Source organism: Lissotriton helveticus, chromosome 4_1 (assembly GCF_964261635.1).
Source record: "Lissotriton helveticus chromosome 4_1, aLisHel1.1, whole genome shotgun sequence".
NCBI lineage: Eukaryota > Metazoa > Chordata > Amphibia > Caudata > Salamandridae > Lissotriton > Lissotriton helveticus.
In genome coordinates this window covers 1,273,549,594-1,273,567,080 of record NC_136063.1, presented here as the reverse complement: position 1 = coordinate 1,273,567,080, position 17,487 = coordinate 1,273,549,594, and positions in this window count along the sequence as shown.

The following is a 17,487-nucleotide window of genomic DNA, read 5'->3' as shown; positions in this document are numbered from 1 at the left end:
ATTAATATATTTTTTTTACAAAAATAAAACAAGTTTGAAATGAACGTCATTGTCTTTATACTTTTTTACTTCGTTAATTTTACTGTTTAAATAATTTATTCACTAAGAAAAATAATGTTTTTGTTCACTTACCTGTATGCTGGTCTTGTTTTCTTTTTCTCTCTCCTCCTTCTGTTCGCTTTCTTGCTTATTAAACCATTCCGTTAGGTTACTATGGAGCGATCATTGCAATAAACGAAGGACTAAACCTCCCATAGAAATCAATGTAAAACCGTGGGAAAAAAGATTTACATTGTATTAATTATATGTGTATAAATTAGAAAAAAATCTATATATTTTCAATAATTATTTTGTAAATAAATAATGTTTTTAATAATAATTTTGTACTTATTTAATACATAAAAAGTAATTTAAAATTTTATTAACATTTATCTAAACATTAACACCAACAATAAATTTAAATAATAAAATAATTATTATTTAAAATATATACCTGAGTATTAAAACTTGCAAAATATTATGTTTTCTTTTATCCAAAAAATAATTATATTATATTTTTCAAACAATTACTTTATCTAAAAAAATACCTGAGTATTAATTTCTGTAATTTAAAATAATTTTTTATTATTTAAAAATTTACAAATATATATTTAATACATACAAATTAAATTATAATTTTATTAACATTTTTCTAACATTAACACCAACATTACTTTTAAATGAATAATAATTTATTTCTAAAAATAAATACCTGAGTATTAATACTTGTAATTTATTCTAATAAAATTTAGACAAAAAATAAAAAAATATTTAAATTATATTTTTCAAACAATATTTTTTTTTAAAAGATACCTGAGTATATAATTAAATAAATAAATATTATTGAAAATAAATACCTGAGTATTAATACTTTGTAATTTATTCTGAAAACATTTATCAAATAAATAATAAAATAATTTTATTATATTATATTATATATTGAAAACAATTACTTTTTCTAAAAAGATACCTGAGTATTAATGCTTGTGATTAAAATCATTTTAACATTTTATTATATTTAATTTTTACATATATTTAATATATATACAACATTTATATTCTTAAAAATTATTATATAAAAATTTAATAATTAATATTAAATAAATTAATATTTTAAAATTAATAATTTTACGTTGTAATAACATGCGTTGTAATAGTTTTTGCGTTGTAATAACGTGCGTTGTAATAACATGCGTTGTAATAGTTTTTGCGTTGTAAAAAATGCGTTGTAATAGCATTTCGTTGTAATAGTTGCGTTGTAAAGGTCGTTTCCCCTTAGGGCAGGCTTGAACCCACTAATGCCCTATATCTCTCCCCTTGTGTGATATAATACATTGAACAGACTTACATCACGTCCTTGTGTAGGCAGCAATATTATCGATCTTCTACCAACTTTCAAAAATATCTCTACTCACATGTTTAATGTTCATTTAAGGACATATCATCTGAGAAAGTCATTCTCAATTGCACTGGGTCTGGTACATACATCAAAAAGATGTTTTTCTGTTAATGGGAAGTCTCATCATCTGTAGTTACCATCATATACTGCTTCAGGTCCAACATATTTCATGGACCCCGTATTTTAAAGGAATATACAGTATAGGTGTGAACACTAGACCCCGTTGAGTTAAGCTCATACTCTGGAACATATGTCCCAAAAATGTCAATCGCAGTGCTGTGCCAAAATTGGCAGCGCCGCGCTCTAACATTTCCAAAATGCAGGGATGCACAGTATTTACAATATGGCACACCCCTGTGTTTTACTTAGCGCTGGCACTAAAACTTGTAGTATGGCCTAAGGCCTGCTTTGCGTGCATGTTATGTTAGCATGGCTTATTAGAAGTTTAAACGCCATTTTACCTTTTGCTGCTTTTGCACACAACACTGCATAGCTGTTTTTGTAAGTTAGCCTTCACGAAGGTCTACACATGAGAAAAGGTTTTGTTTTCGACATCGTTAGACTTACATCATGCCCCTAGTCTGCACAGTGATTGCTCAAGCCGTCAAGGTTATCAAAACATGTTAGCTGTTTTTCGACATGTTCGAGTAACGCATTCTAGACGCAACAATTTGGCAGCTCTGAGCCAACTAAGATTCTGGCGCCCTTATTGCACACTTGCCATGATTTCACACACTTAGAAGATTTCCGTTTCCAGGGATGCCGAGAGCCTATGCTGATCCAGATGCAATTTACTCTTACTGAGAGGAAAGGTATTGGGGTCCCCCAAACAAGCCTAAGAGACCTTCTTTAGTTTATAATACATAGTTCCTATATAGGGAGGGTGTTAAAATTAGGCGCTATAAGACCTGTTTTCACCATCGTTGTAATATGATTTTTCTTTTTGTATTTTATGAAATTGTAACAATGCTGACCAAATTATTTCTAATCATATGTTTGCTTATGTTGGCTAAGATACTGCACATGAGATCACGTCATTAAAATAAATCTTTTAACTTTACCGTGTCTCTTATTTACTCCTGTTGTGGACTGGTATGAGAGTATAACTAAAGAGTGTTCTCACTTCCCACCACTCCTGAGTTTGTCCTAAGTTGCATGTTCTAGGTTGTCTAATCATTTGTTACTTTGCTATAGGACGAAGAGCTTTTGTGACACTGATGCTAGTTGGTTGGGGTTTTTCTAGGTACTGAGGTGAGTTTCTGATACACCACAATTCACTGATGTCCTAGGTCTCTGTGCAAAGTTCTGTGTGTGAGCAGGATCCTTGCAACATGGCGCCACCAACGTTGTGGTCTTATTGTGAGACTCTTGAGTAGTGCTTGTATCAGTCCACGACCCCCTCATTATTGTTTCCGGTTGACAGTGGTGACGGATAAAACCTACCTATAGTTACATAGGTCTTTTCAAGCTTCATAATATAAAATGGTTTTCTATTGAATTACTACCCAGTTGGGCTTTTTTATATTGCATTGTACTTATCTTTCACTTTGCCGATATGGCTGCGGTTGAAATCGCGGTTCACAGCTGCTTGGCTGTGCGAAATCATTTGCAGGATTTCCTCGTTTCTTTGGTAGGACAGGCAGTTGTTTTTGTGGTATCTGCTGACGCAGCGTACCCGTTTGAGCTGTTTTACTCATGGGTTACGTTTCCTGCGGTTGATGCTGAGTGGCTCTCCGTGAAAGACTTTATGAAATTGTCGTCATAATTGAAGCTGACATAGCACGTACCATAAAAGGGGTATTTTGGGAAAATCTTACTACTACCTATGATATATTGTTGGCGGAGGTCCACTGGCCCCCACCCTTTGTCTTAGCTGCTCTCCAAGGGGAGGAGGTAATCCTCCCTAGTTTCGCGCACACAGTGCCGAAAGAGCAGGCACTGCATTTTGCAGAAGATTGGGCTAAGGCACTTGCGGCGAGAGGCAAAAGCTTCTGTTGCGGAAATCCTTGAACAATTGGAATATCAAGGTGTGATTGAAACGTCTGTGTCTCCAATGAATAACCCTCTTTTTACTGTGACCGAGCCAGATGGCTCGTACCGTTTTGTATTGGATTACTGCCACTTAAACTCACATTGTCATACGTGCGCGGTGCAGAATAATAACAGTTCTGCTCTTGTGGATAGTCTCGTGCGAAAAAGGTTCAAAACCACACTTGACATATCCAATGGTTTTTTTGCCCACAATCTGTCCCCTCTTAGTAGTAAATGGACAGCTTTTAAAAGTGGTGACAAACAACGCCAATTTCACAATTTGCCAATGGGCTACAAGAACAGTCAGGCGTCTTTGCCGCCCGCATTGTCTCTCTCTCTTGGAGGGGCTCGACGCAGATGCATGTTCGTATGTGGATGACATCTGTCTCACAGATGACGAATTATGGCCGCATCTGTGCCGTGTGGACTGCACAATTTGCAATTTTGCAGATCTTGGCTACAAATTTTACTTTGCAAAATCACACATTGCAGAGTACACAGTGTTGTTCCTGGGCTACGAGCTCAACAGCGAAGGTCAAGGTTTAGCTCCTCACTTCCTGGAGAAATGCGCACATTTGCAAGCTCTCACTACACTGAAGAAACTACAATCTTTACTGGGCTTTTTGAATTTCAGCCGTACCTACATTCCCGAATATGCCCAGCGTATCAAGCCTCTTTATGCTTTGATATAACCTTCTTTTTCCAAATTGTGCTGGCTGCCTGAACATTCAGCCGTCTTGCAATCTTTGCAGGCTGATCTTCTAGAATCTAAATTCTTGTTAACCCGTGACAACCACACCAACCTGGTGATCAGAATCGTGCCAGGGGCGGTGGGTGTCACGTACCTCACTTTTAATGAGGGTGACACAGTCCCTATCGCTTACAAGTCACACTTGTACACTTAGGCTGAGTTGCGGTTTTCCACTGTGGAAAAAGTTTTGACAGCAGTGCAAATGGCGATTCTTAAGGAACGTGTACAGTCGCAGGGAAAGCGCATTTTGGTTGTTACTCCGTATCCTGCCTTGGAGGCAGTGACGAAAGCCCGTGTACCAAATTCGAAAGCTTTGCACCCGCGGTGGATACAATGTGCCACGTCCTTGACATCCCCGGATGTCACGTTCATTTTTGATTCTTCTCTGCAGACGCAAGAGTTCTTGCAGTATGAGTTTGTTCATCCTGCTCCTCTGACTCTGCGCGCACTTGAGGATTTTCATTGTATTATTTACACTGACGCAAGCGTGCAAGCGGCTACGGGTTCAAAGCACACATATTCTTCAGCCTGCGCAATTGTGGTTGGTACTATGGTGGATGGTGAATTCATGTCCGATGGCGCGCATACACAGACATTAGGGGACTGTACCACCCAGTTGGCAGAGCTTCGTGCTCTGATGCTTGCATTGGAGTACGCCGATCCCAGTGTAACTACTCTCATCGTAAGTGACTCTTACTACTGTGTTCAATCATACAATGACAATCTACCCTTTTGGACTCAAAATGATTATCGTGACTCCAAGGGTCGCACAATAAAACATAAAATTATCTGGGTTCGAGTGGCTGACCTTAAAGAAGGCTGCCACTCGTGTTTGTAATTCATACTCTGGGTCACCAGCGTGTTGGAGTTCACGCTGTTGCCAACTGTCTCGCGGATGAAGCTGCGAAGACAGCAGTTGCAACATATGCAGTGGCAGCAGTTACACGTTCCAAAAGTAAGATTGATGGTGACATCTTGGCAGCTATTGCCGCAACAGAGAAGGTAGGTAATTACCCTAGAGATTTCCCTTCTAAATACTCTTATCATTTAAGTCCTGATAAAGTTCCTTAGGTGAGAATTAACGACATTGGCGACAGGTTAATACCCAACTCGGACCGCAGGCAGACTTTCATTACAGCAGCCCATACTGGGATGGCCTCATCGTATGCCAGCGTGTCATCTACTGTTTCTCTTCTCCAGCAACGATATTGGTGGTGAGGTTTGTACAAACAAACGCGTGAATATGTCCTTTAATGTGGCATTTGTCAGCAAAGTAAACCTTCTACTGCTGCACGCCCGCCCAAAACTCAGCTGTACATATTTAATTAACAGCTTGCGTGTGTTTATTTTGATCACTGCGGTCCTTTCTCATCTGATACTGCGTATAAGTACATTTTAGTAGCAGTTGACTCATGCACGCGCTTTGTGTGGTTGTGGCCTCAAAGGAGTGCTGATTCCAGAACTGTCGTAAGGGATTTGTGTGTCTTTGTGGGAATTTTTACGTGTGGTACCTTCAATTCGGACCAGGGTCCAGCGTTTGCCTCCAAGGCGTACAAGGATGCCATGGCTTCATTGGGGGACCAGGTCAAATTTTCATCTCCATACCGGCCTGAGGGTAATAGTGTTGTGGAGTGGATGAACCATGACCTAAAGCAATCCTTGACAGAGAAGGTATTAGGGACTGGCCGAGATTGGCTAAACCACCTCAATAGCATTCAACATGCACTAAATAATCTCCCTAGAAGGTCTCTGGGTGGGCGAACCCCATATGAAATGCTCTTTGGCATCAAAATGTTTGTCCCGGACCTTGATGGTCTAGACATGGTGGCGGCCGCCACATCCTTTTACGTAGATGAGCATTCTAATGTTTTACAGAACCTACAAAAGACCAGAGACAGTCCTCTCCATTCCTTTATTTGTCAAGTCAATACAAAGTTTATTGTGTAGATTATTTAAAACAATGACAATAGAAAATATTTAAAAAAAGAAACATAATTATACAGAAGCAAAATGGAGTGCTAGTTCCTGACAAGACCATATAATATAATTGGCTTTTTATGCCCGAAGAAAGGAAACACTTGGAGTACAGGCTTTCTGTCTACCATATTCCCTGTCCCATGTCTATTATGAAAATAATGAATAAAAGTAAGTTAAAACACCTTCCATAAAATGAATAAAAAGTTTAAACTCAGAGAGAACTCAATTACGGTGTGGTCTAACTCTACTGTGTGTCAATATCCGTGATCTAAGGACTAAGAGTTAATACTTAATAATCATCTTAGTGCTATGTTTAGAGTTTTTTAGGAAGTCCTGCACTGCTTTAAAAAATGTACCTATTCTTGCCAGTTCAAGGGGGACCGTTGTGCTAAAAATCCAGTTCATTGCTTGGTTGCATGTTCTTATACCATGGATTAAGAAGAGTGGCTTTAGTAAGATTCGACGGCAGTCAAGCAAAGTCGGACAGCTGCACAGTAAATGTAAAAACGTTTCTGATTTGTAGCCACAGAGTCTACACTTGACTACTTTAGAGAGCAGCGGCCAGTTAGGATTACCATCTTTGATTTGTAATAACAGCATCCTTACTGCTAAGATTTTAGTCAGGCAGGCTTTCCTTATGGTGCAATTGAGGTAAGGTTGTGCCCTAAGTCCGACTTGACTTTCATTGTTGTATGACGCTAACAGGGCCCTTAGTGGCGGTGTAGTGTTAATTGTTTGCAGGTCCATGGTCTTGGAAAGTAATTTAGTCTGTTTTTTCATTATACTTTTTATTGCAGTGAACGTAAATGACGAAGTATTTAAAGTAGTCAAATCAATTTGTAGAGTTTCTGCTGCTATCCTTAAGTAAGTAGACCATGGATTGATTTTATGTTTAAAGATATCTTGCAAAATAAATTTCAGGTTACCCAGTGTTGCTGTGATGCATCTGTGGTAGTACTTTATAAAAAAAAACATACTTGACCATTTGATGCCCTCCAGGCCAAATTCAAGTCTCAGCAATGATCCCCTGATATAATAGGGCAATTTGAACACTCTTTTATATATTTTTAGATGTAATTTTTGATGGTGTTGGTGAGTTGACCTGGAAAGGCCTTGCTGCCGTAAGTAATTGCGGATGGTAATACTGCCCTGAGTACCTTTCTAATTGGCGCTGAGGATGGACTTTCAAGGGCTGTATGTAGTTGACACAGTCTTGTGGTTATTAATGCTGCATTGTTCTTTAAGTGACGCTTATGTGTTGTTGATGCACCGTTTTCAGAAAACCATGTGCCCAAATAGTTATAGGATTTGGCTCCAGAGATTTTTAAGGGACACAGGGACCAATTATTATTTGTTTTTTGTGGCGTCCTTCCAAATGATAGAACCTTTTGTTTTTGCTTTGTTTACTTTCAGTTTATTTACACTATTGTATAAGTGGAGAGAATTTAATGCTCTCTGAAGTCCTATTTTTGAGTTGTCTGATGGGATATAAATATAGTAAATACATGTTGTTGGCCTAGTATATACAATATAACCATATAACCGTACGTTAGCATTGCATTATTCACACTGTATTATTATAGTTAGGATCGATTCACTCCTGGCTTGCTCAGACCTATTGGTGTGACCGGAGCCATGTTCTTTCGTTTCTCTGTTTCTAGTACTGTTTCCCTGAAATCACCTGATTAGGCTTGCTGCACGAAACCACGATGGCAGACTTCGCTGTCTACTCCACTCGTCAGTTTGTAGCTCAGGGAAATCCAAGGTCACACCTGCCCTTTTATTGGGATGCGCACATTCTAGTAGAGCCTGTTCTTGTCCTCCCCGAGCTTCAGATAGAAAGGGAGGCACCTTACTGACCTGCCCCCGGAATAGCTTAGGCTGAGCTACTAGCAATCAATTGTGCCTTATATGGATCTTCCTGTTGGTCCCTTGACAAGCTGTATCTTTCCTTCTAAAGTTACATTGTGCTATGTGTGAAACGTATATATGCTTGTATTACTTGTGTGAAGTCAGTCTCCTCTGCGCACCTCTGAGGGTCATGCAGACTGAGGCTCCCCTGTCAGGGTTTGTATTCTTGAATAAACTATTGAACCTTCCCCATTGCTGACTGACTTATTATTAATGAATAAGATATATGGGCTATTGGTGAGTATAGTCCATTAGTATAATATTTTGATTCCTTCAGTTGGCGACTCTGCCGAGACTCCGCGATAGGGTCGTCCCCTCCTGTAAACAGGAGTAAGAGGGACAGGGAGGAGTTCTGGCCGAATGGGTGGACAGAAATATGATCCTGATTTGAGACACCCGTTTGTGGTACGAAAACAAGTATTTCCACTCTCGAGCCCAGTATCCCTCCCAGCTGCTGAAGACCCACCGGCGGAGTCCTACGGGCTTCACCCGAGAGAAAAAACAGACTGCCGGTCTGTTTAGGAGTCGGCAGTGGAGAACTCACAATCGACCTGAGTGCACCAGGTGAGTGAATTTTGATTGTATTGGATATGAAATACTCGGAAGAAGTGTTTCCTTGGTAGCGGTTAACTGCTTTTAAAGGTGGCCGGGGAAGCCGGACCACGAGGGAATCTGGAGGTCTGCCATTGCGGCGAAGGGGCTGCGCGGGTAGATACCTCACGGACTTGTTTGGTGAAAACTTGAGACCACACCTGGTGCCTTAGCGGAGTATGGAGTTACTCGCCTCGGCCGAATCCTCTTCAGGAAAGCCCTGGGAGCAACTGGGTAAGCTAGGGTTCTGGAGCTACGTGCCCAGATGCCCGGCCCAACCAGAACAGGACCATGGGATGGCCTGTAAGAGGGTTCGTGGTTCGCCTAACAGGTGATCTCAGAACAGTCTCGTGACTGTTCCTTTTATGGTTGAATTGTGTTGGTCTGGAATTCTTTTGAATCGATTCCCCGAACAGGAGTCGACGGGCTCTGTTCGTATTTTGAAGACGTCATTTGTATAAGAACTAGTAACGGCCTTGCGATACTTTACAGCACTTTATTGTGGAAGAATACAAGAGTGTGAGTGGTGAGAAGGACGCGTCTTATTGTGAATGAGTTTTGGAGTATGTGAGTAGAATTGAGGAAATATCATTAAGATGCCTTGTTTTAGTAAAATATGTTTTGGGTGCTGCTGTCGGCAAAGTGCAAGGTTGGAAGAAAGACAGCCTGCCCCTCCCGAAGGCAGTCCCAGCTTTGATATGTATGTAAAACACGGTCGCACACCGATCTTATTCAACACGCTCTGGCATGAATATACCAAAGACAATTCTGATTTGCAATGGCGTCTAACGGGGTCGTTTGATGAGAAAAAGATCAATTACATCCAGAATAAGCTATTTATGAAGAAAAGCCGCCAGCCGATGTTTGACTCTTTGAACCTATGGTTGAAGGAGTCAAAACGACGACGGATAAGGGAAGAGAAATTAGGAAAGCTTAAATCGGGACAGACTACGCAGAAAGCTGTAGCTTATGATAAACCAAAGGTGGAGGAAAACATGGTACAAATGGATAGGCAGTTCCGTTTAGAAACGGACAAAAGTTATGTAGCCCGACCTGATACTGGAGACGAATTAGAGGATTTATTAGAAGCCAGACCACCTCCTCCTTATGCCCCTCAGGGCTTATACCCCGCCGTACCTTTGGTACGGGCGGACCAACCTGGAGCAGCATCGGCTGTCAGAGCGCCGGTGGGAACGGTTGCCACAGCCCCTGCTGACGGGTCAGTACGGAGTGCGTTACTTCCCCCTCCCACTCTTAGACAGACTACCTCGCCCTTGATATCCTTACAGCCGGACGCAGCCGTTTCTTCCCCTTCGCACCCCGTATTTCTCTCCCCTCCAATTCAGACTGCTATATATCCCTGACATACAGCTTGTCTGGATACCACGCCCAAGCACTTCAGGTTTGATTTAAGTGATCAGCTAGTATATACAAGGTCGCTGATGGGTGTGGAAGAAAGAAAAGCTATAGTAATTCAGGCATCCCAGTGGATGCAAAATGCTATTTATACCTTGGAAGACATTTGGAGTACCATGAAATATTTTGAACCAGTTGCACAGCAACTGGCTTTGGAGAACATGGCGATTCGATTGATTTCACTATGGGAACAGTGTTTTGAGGAAGGATTTCCTCCTCAGATACTGCGTGATATAAGAGATCGAGCCCATGAATTCCAATTACAGGCTGATGAGGTGTATCAGAATGTAGAAACTCTAGTACATTCTCGTGAACGAATGCACCGAAAGTGTGCCGATTGGGGAGCACAGCACCCCATGAGAGAGGTGCACCCCCTCTTTTATCCTGAATTACCAGAAAAAAAAGATGCCAATAACGTGGTAACTAGGGCTCGTGTGGATGCTAGGCTTCAGGAACAATGGGTTTATACCCCTTGGAAATGAAGCAAGGTCCTCACTTTAAAAGCTCAGCTCCCTGATCCTCGTAAAAATCCTACGGCCTACTATAAGGAACTGATTGAGGCCGCCAATTCCGCTATCATGACAATACCTGATATCGAGCTGTCCTTTGGTCTTCTGATCCCGGTAGACATTTGGAGACAAATACATGATACGTAAGCATGGGCGGATTTTGCGGATCCACGATTCACGGATTTGCGTATTCACGGATCGTGGATCCGCAAAATCCGCGGATTTTGCGGATCGGCGGATTTGGGGCGGGGCTTCCATGCCAGGACCATCGTGCCAGATTGAACCCTGCCCTTCATATTTATTCAAGAAGACGCCACCGTTTTGTGCTATACCTCTACTCAACTGGAGTACTTTCTACTAGATAATCAGTAAGTGCTACCTCGTTGGGTAGATGTATAGTGCTTTTACAACACTACAGCTGCCTAAAGTGCCAGAGAGTTGTCTACAGCGACCAGGTGTGTGTTACTATGCAATCGCGCTGAAGGGCGCAGGGGTCCCTTGAGTTAGCTGTCCATCATAGTGGGTTAATGGCGGGAAGACGGTGCACAGCGCGAGTGTGTGGGCGGGGCCAAACGGACGGGGCTTCCATGCGAGTGCACATGCCTCTTGTGTGCATTAAAGGTCAGAGACCGATCAGAGCAGCAGATGAAGATACAGAAGCTCCCGGCCACAGGAACAGCACGAGGATTGCGCTCGTGAAAGTCAAGGATGCAAAGGCCTCTGTCCAGCATCACAGCTGATTTTCGATGGTATATTTGGGAAGAAGGCACATCTGCCCAGCCTTGACAACGCTCACGATTGTTTTTTGGGCCGATGAATGAGTCACTGAATTTAAGCTTCAACTAGGGCACATGCTTAATTGATATCTGTAAGTGCTTGCGGTTGAGGTTTAATTTTTGTGCCAGGACCGTCGTGCCAGAATGAACCCTGCCCTTCATATTTATTCAAGAAGACGCCACCGTTTTGTGCCTGTTGTAACTAATTTACGATGGCGCCGGCAAGCTGCCAGCGCCATCCTAAAATAGTTACTAAATTAGCTTCAACAGGAAGCTCTAATAGATAAAATAAAGCAGGCGCTCGAGCACCTGCTTTATCTTATCTATTAGAGCTTCCTGTTGAAGCTAATTTAGTAACTATCTTAGGATGGCGCTGGCAGCTTGCCGGCGCCATCGTAAATTAGTTACAACAGGCCAGCAAGGCTTGAACTTTTGCCCCCGGAATCCGCCGCTCGCGGATTTGCGAATTCGCGGTAAATTCGCGGGAGTTCGCGGATCGCGAATTTACCGAAAATTCGCAAAATCAGCGAGCGTAACGGATTTTGCGCTCATGCTTAATGATACGGACCATGCCCCCGAATTAGGAGGGACATGGGATCAATTGAAAGCATGGGACAAGGAGCGCAAACCTGGGGAAAAACCTAGAGATGAGGTATTGGCAGTACCAGCTAAAATTATTACCTATATGCAAACCCTCCTACCTCCCAGGAAAGTTGACTGGGACAAATTAACGGCTTGCAAACAGAAGATGGATGAAAGCGTATCAGATTTCTTTACTAGGTTTGAGAAAGTCTTTATAGATTTTAGTGGGCAAGATCTGTCTACGGAGGGCGGAATACGATTGTTTGTCAATAGGTTTGTTACAAATTTGCTCCCCGAAGTAATGTCCCGCCTCCAAGCGGCTGAGCGCACGTGGACTACGGCTGCTCCGTCTGTGATTCTCAGTATGGCCCAATATTATGAACATCGGGAGAATGAAAGTAAAGAAAAGTCAGAGAGAAAGACTAAGGACTTAAAAACTAGAGTCTTGTTGCAACAAGTTAGTAGAGGACAGACTGCTGGACGGGGAGTACGTGGTTCATTTCAAAGGGGTGCAACGATGGGAAGAGGTAGGGGAGGTCCCCCGAACATTGGCATAAATCAATGTTCATATTGCAAACAGGAAGGACATTGGAATGCAGATTGCCCTCCGTTGTTAGCCAGGAATGGTCCTATTGGAGGACGAGGAAGAAGTCGAGGAAATATAGATCAAAATAGTATGCGACGGGAAGAAATGCAACATGAGGACTCTCAGAAAAATTATTTTGATAATCCCCAGAATCGACAGTATTACAATGAGACTTACAGGGATGATGGGTATGACGGACAGGATTATGCATGAGACAGCCAAGGACAGAGCGGGGGCTACATTACAGTACCAGTCGGCCAAGAGGGACCTTATGTTAAAGGAGAACTGTTGGAAGCATCAGGAACATTTCTATTGGATACTGGGACAATGAATAGTTTGGTTGCCCATACGTTGGCCCCAGGGGCTGCTCTGTCTGGCCAAAATAATGTCTCAGTGGGATTCTCTGGAATACCTGTGGTAAGCCCCGTATCTAAGCCTCTGCCTTTCACTGTGGGTCCCATTTCTATACAATTGTCTTTTCTTTTTACCTCCAATTGTGGAGAAAATCTTTTGGGACTAGACATCCTGAAAAGGTTAAATGCGCCAATTTATTGTTCCCCTGATGGTGTCTACTTAACAATGCAAAAACCCCCTTTAAATGCAACTCAGTATTTTGCTAAAAATGAGAACCTCCCTCCTGAATTCTCTACTGTCCCTTCTACACTATGGGCCACGGGAGACACTGACATTGGCCTGTTAAGAATAGCTCCCGTGTCAATAACCTTGAAACCTAATGCCCAGCTGCCTCGCATTCCTCAGTATAAAATTTCACCAGAAGGTGAACAGGCCCTGCTGCTCATTATTCGAGACCTCATTAAAAGGTGATAGAAGAGACGGCTGCCAATGTCTGTAACAGTCCGATTTTGCCGATCTTAAAGAAAACACCAATTGATGGTGCTCCGGATTATAAAGATACATATCGTTTTGTGATTGATCTTAGAGAAGTGAACAAAATTGTAGTCCCACAATATCCGGTGGTGCCTGACACTACTTCAATTTTAACAATGATTCCCCCTACGGCTCAGTATTTTTCAGTAATAGATTTGAAGAACGCATTCTTTAGTATTCCAATTCATCCTGATAGCAGACATGTCTTCGGATTTTCATTAGCTGGCCGAAGCTTTAGATTTACACGTGCACCTCAAGGCTATACAGAGAGTCCTAGCATTTATAGCTAAGCTTTAAAGACTGTTCTTGACGAATTAATTCTGCCCCCAGGAAAGTCAATCATCCAATATGTGGATGATATCTTAGTGGCTTCCGATACGGAAGAAGGTTGTAAGGAGGCCACAGTTAAATTGCTGAATCATTTGGCTCACAAAGGGAATAAAGTATCCCTTTCTAAATTCCAGTATTGTCGACCGGAAGTGACGTACCTTGGCCACTTACTGTCGAAAGCGGGGAGGCGATTGACCCCAGAGCGAATATCTGTAATTACTAACATGTCTTTTCCTCGTACTCAACGTGATGTTCGTGCTTTTCTTGGCATAACCTCTTACTGTCGCCAGTGGATTCCTAACTATTCACTCCTCTCTAAACCCTTGTTGTGTTTGACCACCAAAGATGTGCATGAACCCCTACCCTGGACGGATGAATGTCAAGAAGCCTTTGATTCTTTAAAGTCTGCTCTTTATTCTACTCCTGTCTTAGGTACTCCAGATTACCGGAAGCCTTTTTCACTTTATGTGCACGAGGTGGACGGTTGCTCACTTTCAGTGTTAACACAGTGTTTTGGCGGAAAGCAGAGACCCTGTGCTTTCTTTTCATCTGTCTTGGATAGTGTTGCTCGAGCTCTCCCGAGTTGCCTGAGGGCCACTGCTGCAGTAGCGATGGCCATCCGGCAATCAGAGGGAATAGTCCTGAATACGGATCTCACAGTCATGGTACCGCATGCTGTGGATAATCTTTTGAACAGAACTAAGACCCAGCGCTTACGAGTGCCAGATTAACAGGAAATGAGCTGACTCTGTTTGCACCCTATATCGCGATCAAAAGATGTGCCACTTTGAACCCAGCCACATTGCTGCTCCTTCCTTCAATTAATGTAAAGGATGATGTCCATGACTGTATATTCAGAACAGAAGAGGAAACAAAGGGGCGCGTAGATCTCTCTGACACCCCTTTATCTGACCCTCAGGGGGAGTTGTATGTGGATGGCTCTTGTTTTAAGTTACCAGATGGCACAGCGACAGCTGCCTATGCAATTACGACACTAATGACAGTGGTAGAAACAGCAAGGATTTCTCATCACTCGGCTCAAGCAGCTGAACTAATAACCTTGTTAAGAGCATGCAGGTTGAGTGAAGGATTGAGGGTGAACATTTTTACGGACAGACAGTACGCCTTTGGCGTGGCCCATAGCTTTGGGAGGCTGTGGAGGGAGAGGGGTTTCTTTACTACACATGGTCAGAAAATTCAGCACGGTCCTTTGATTGATCGATTGTTATTTGCCCTAATGTTACCAGAGAAAGTGGCCATCATTAAGTGTAGCGCCCACAAGAAAGTTGTTGATTCTACTGGAAAGGGAAATGCTTTTGCTGATTCAGTAGCGAAGGAAACGGCCCAGACTAGAACGAATACCATGTTCCCAAGTACATCGGCCCGATGGGTAGCAGAAACATCTTTCTTTGATAATACTATTGAAAGTGTGAAAGAATTACAGAAAGAAGCCATGCTAGATGAAGTACAGAGATGGGAACAGGAAGTAGGGAAACTAGAAAAGAATGATTGTTGGATAGATCTCTCCGAGAAACAGCGATGGTTACTGCCCAATGCCCTGGTATATGCTGTAGTGACAATGGCCCATGGCCCGGCCCACATAGGCACAAAAGGTATTTGTGCTGTGTTAGACCCAGTATGGAACAACCCAAATATTTCCAAAACTGCACCACACCTAGTGAAATATTGCCCGGTGTGTTTACGATATAATCCAGGAGGTAGAGAATCTGTTTGGAGTGGAAATTTTACACCGCCATCCTTGCCTTTTGAGGTGATACAAATTGATTATATACAAATGGAAAGAGTGAATAACCTAAAGTACGTATTGGTGGTGGTATGTGCTTTCAGTAAATGGGTTGAAGCTTACCCCACCAAGGAAGCCACTGCAGTTGCCACTGCGAAAGCCCTGGTTAAAGAATATCTGCCTCGGTATTGTTTGCCCCGCGTTATCTGGTCCGACAACGGGCCTCATTTTAATGCTCTACTAGTCCAGAGTGTGTGTGAAGGGTTGAAGATAAAGCAAAAGTTCCACGCCGCTAGGCATCCTCAGTCAGCTAGATTGGTTGAAAAATATAACGGAACATTAAAATTGAAAATGGCAAAAATCTGTGAAAGTACTGGATTAAAGTGGCCTGATGCCCTCCCATTGGCCTTACTGTCCCTAAGAACGACACCCCATTCTAGAACTGGATTGTCTCCTTATGAGGTGATCTTTGGTCGGCCCGCCAACGTGTGGGGAGTCCCCAGACCCCGATCCTTTAAGGATATTGATTACCCATTGATGACAGATTATCTGTACGCTTTGACTAAAGATTTGCGTTCTATTCATCAACAGGTATCGGACACATTGCAGCCACTACCGGAGGGTCCTGGACATCGCTTGGAGCCTGGCCAGTGGGTGATGGTGAGGAACTTTCAATGGAAATCGAGTCTGGAGCCGAGGTGGTCCGAGCCCTATCAAATCAACTTGGTGACCAGAACGGCTGTGAAAGTGCATGGAAGAAAGCACTGGATCCACGTTAGTCATTTGAAACGTCTTCCGCTGCCCTTGCCATTTGATCTCAGGAATCGAGAAGGAATTCCGAATCAGGAAGGAGAGCTGAATCAAAGCTTTGTGCCCTTTTCGGATGCCCAAGAAATAGGGCAACCAAGTGAGGTGTTGCCCATCGTGGAAAGTGCAACCGCTCGACCAGCGAAGCCTGTTGTTCTTAGGGCACGACCGGTTTTGAATGCATCAGATACCCTTGCAGCAGAATTGTTTTCTGACCAGGAGCAACCTGGCCATTGTAAATACGACCTGCGGCCCCGAAAACTGCGCGGTACCCCAGCTCCCAATGGTAGGAGCTAGACAGAGACCTGAGTTGAGGAATATCGGATAGAGTCACTGGGGTACTGAGAGAGACACTGGACTGAACCCGCTGAGAGCTAGGAACATTGTGTTAAATAGCTCTGTTCAGAAAGAAAGACTGAGTTAAGGGCCGTTATTCCAGTTGTACTACTGGAATATACAAGTTGGTTCTTTTGATGAACGATAGGAGTCTACCTGTGAGACTCTAACGGACACAGGAAGAAGATCCCTTAGTGGGAAGAACCACCCTCTGGTGGTGTGCGTGCTTTGTGGATACAAAGTTAGATTTGGACTTCTAGAGAGGGACCGAGTTAGATTTGGACTTATAGAGAGCATATCTCCTTTTGCTCGATTTGCAATGGAGGATGAATTACCACTACCCCCTCGACGATATGTTGATAATATGCATTTGTTTTCCGGATGGCCCACCAGAGTGATGGTGGCATTCGTTGCTTTTATTGTTATAATCACGGTGATTTTGATGTGTGTATTTGCGTATTTAGAATTCCAGCACCCTGTACAGAAACGGTTAGGTACTACCGCTGCCCCGGAGGAACACCTCTTTTATTCCTTACCTCCTCATAAGGCTCGACATAGAGAAACTTATGCGAAGAATGCTTTTATTGAAATGTTACATCAGACCCATAGTACTACGAACAAAACGAATTGTTGGGTTTGTGGGTTACTTCCATCAGTAATGCATCAGCAGGAATTATTCATTTCCCTATCGTTGTCTTACTTAGCTAGCTGTGAAGCATGGTTCCAATTACTGTCATTGATGTATTCTCAATATGTAGCTGACCCTAAGATATATACTGAAAGGGATTATGAGGCCATTTTGAAGTACATAGAA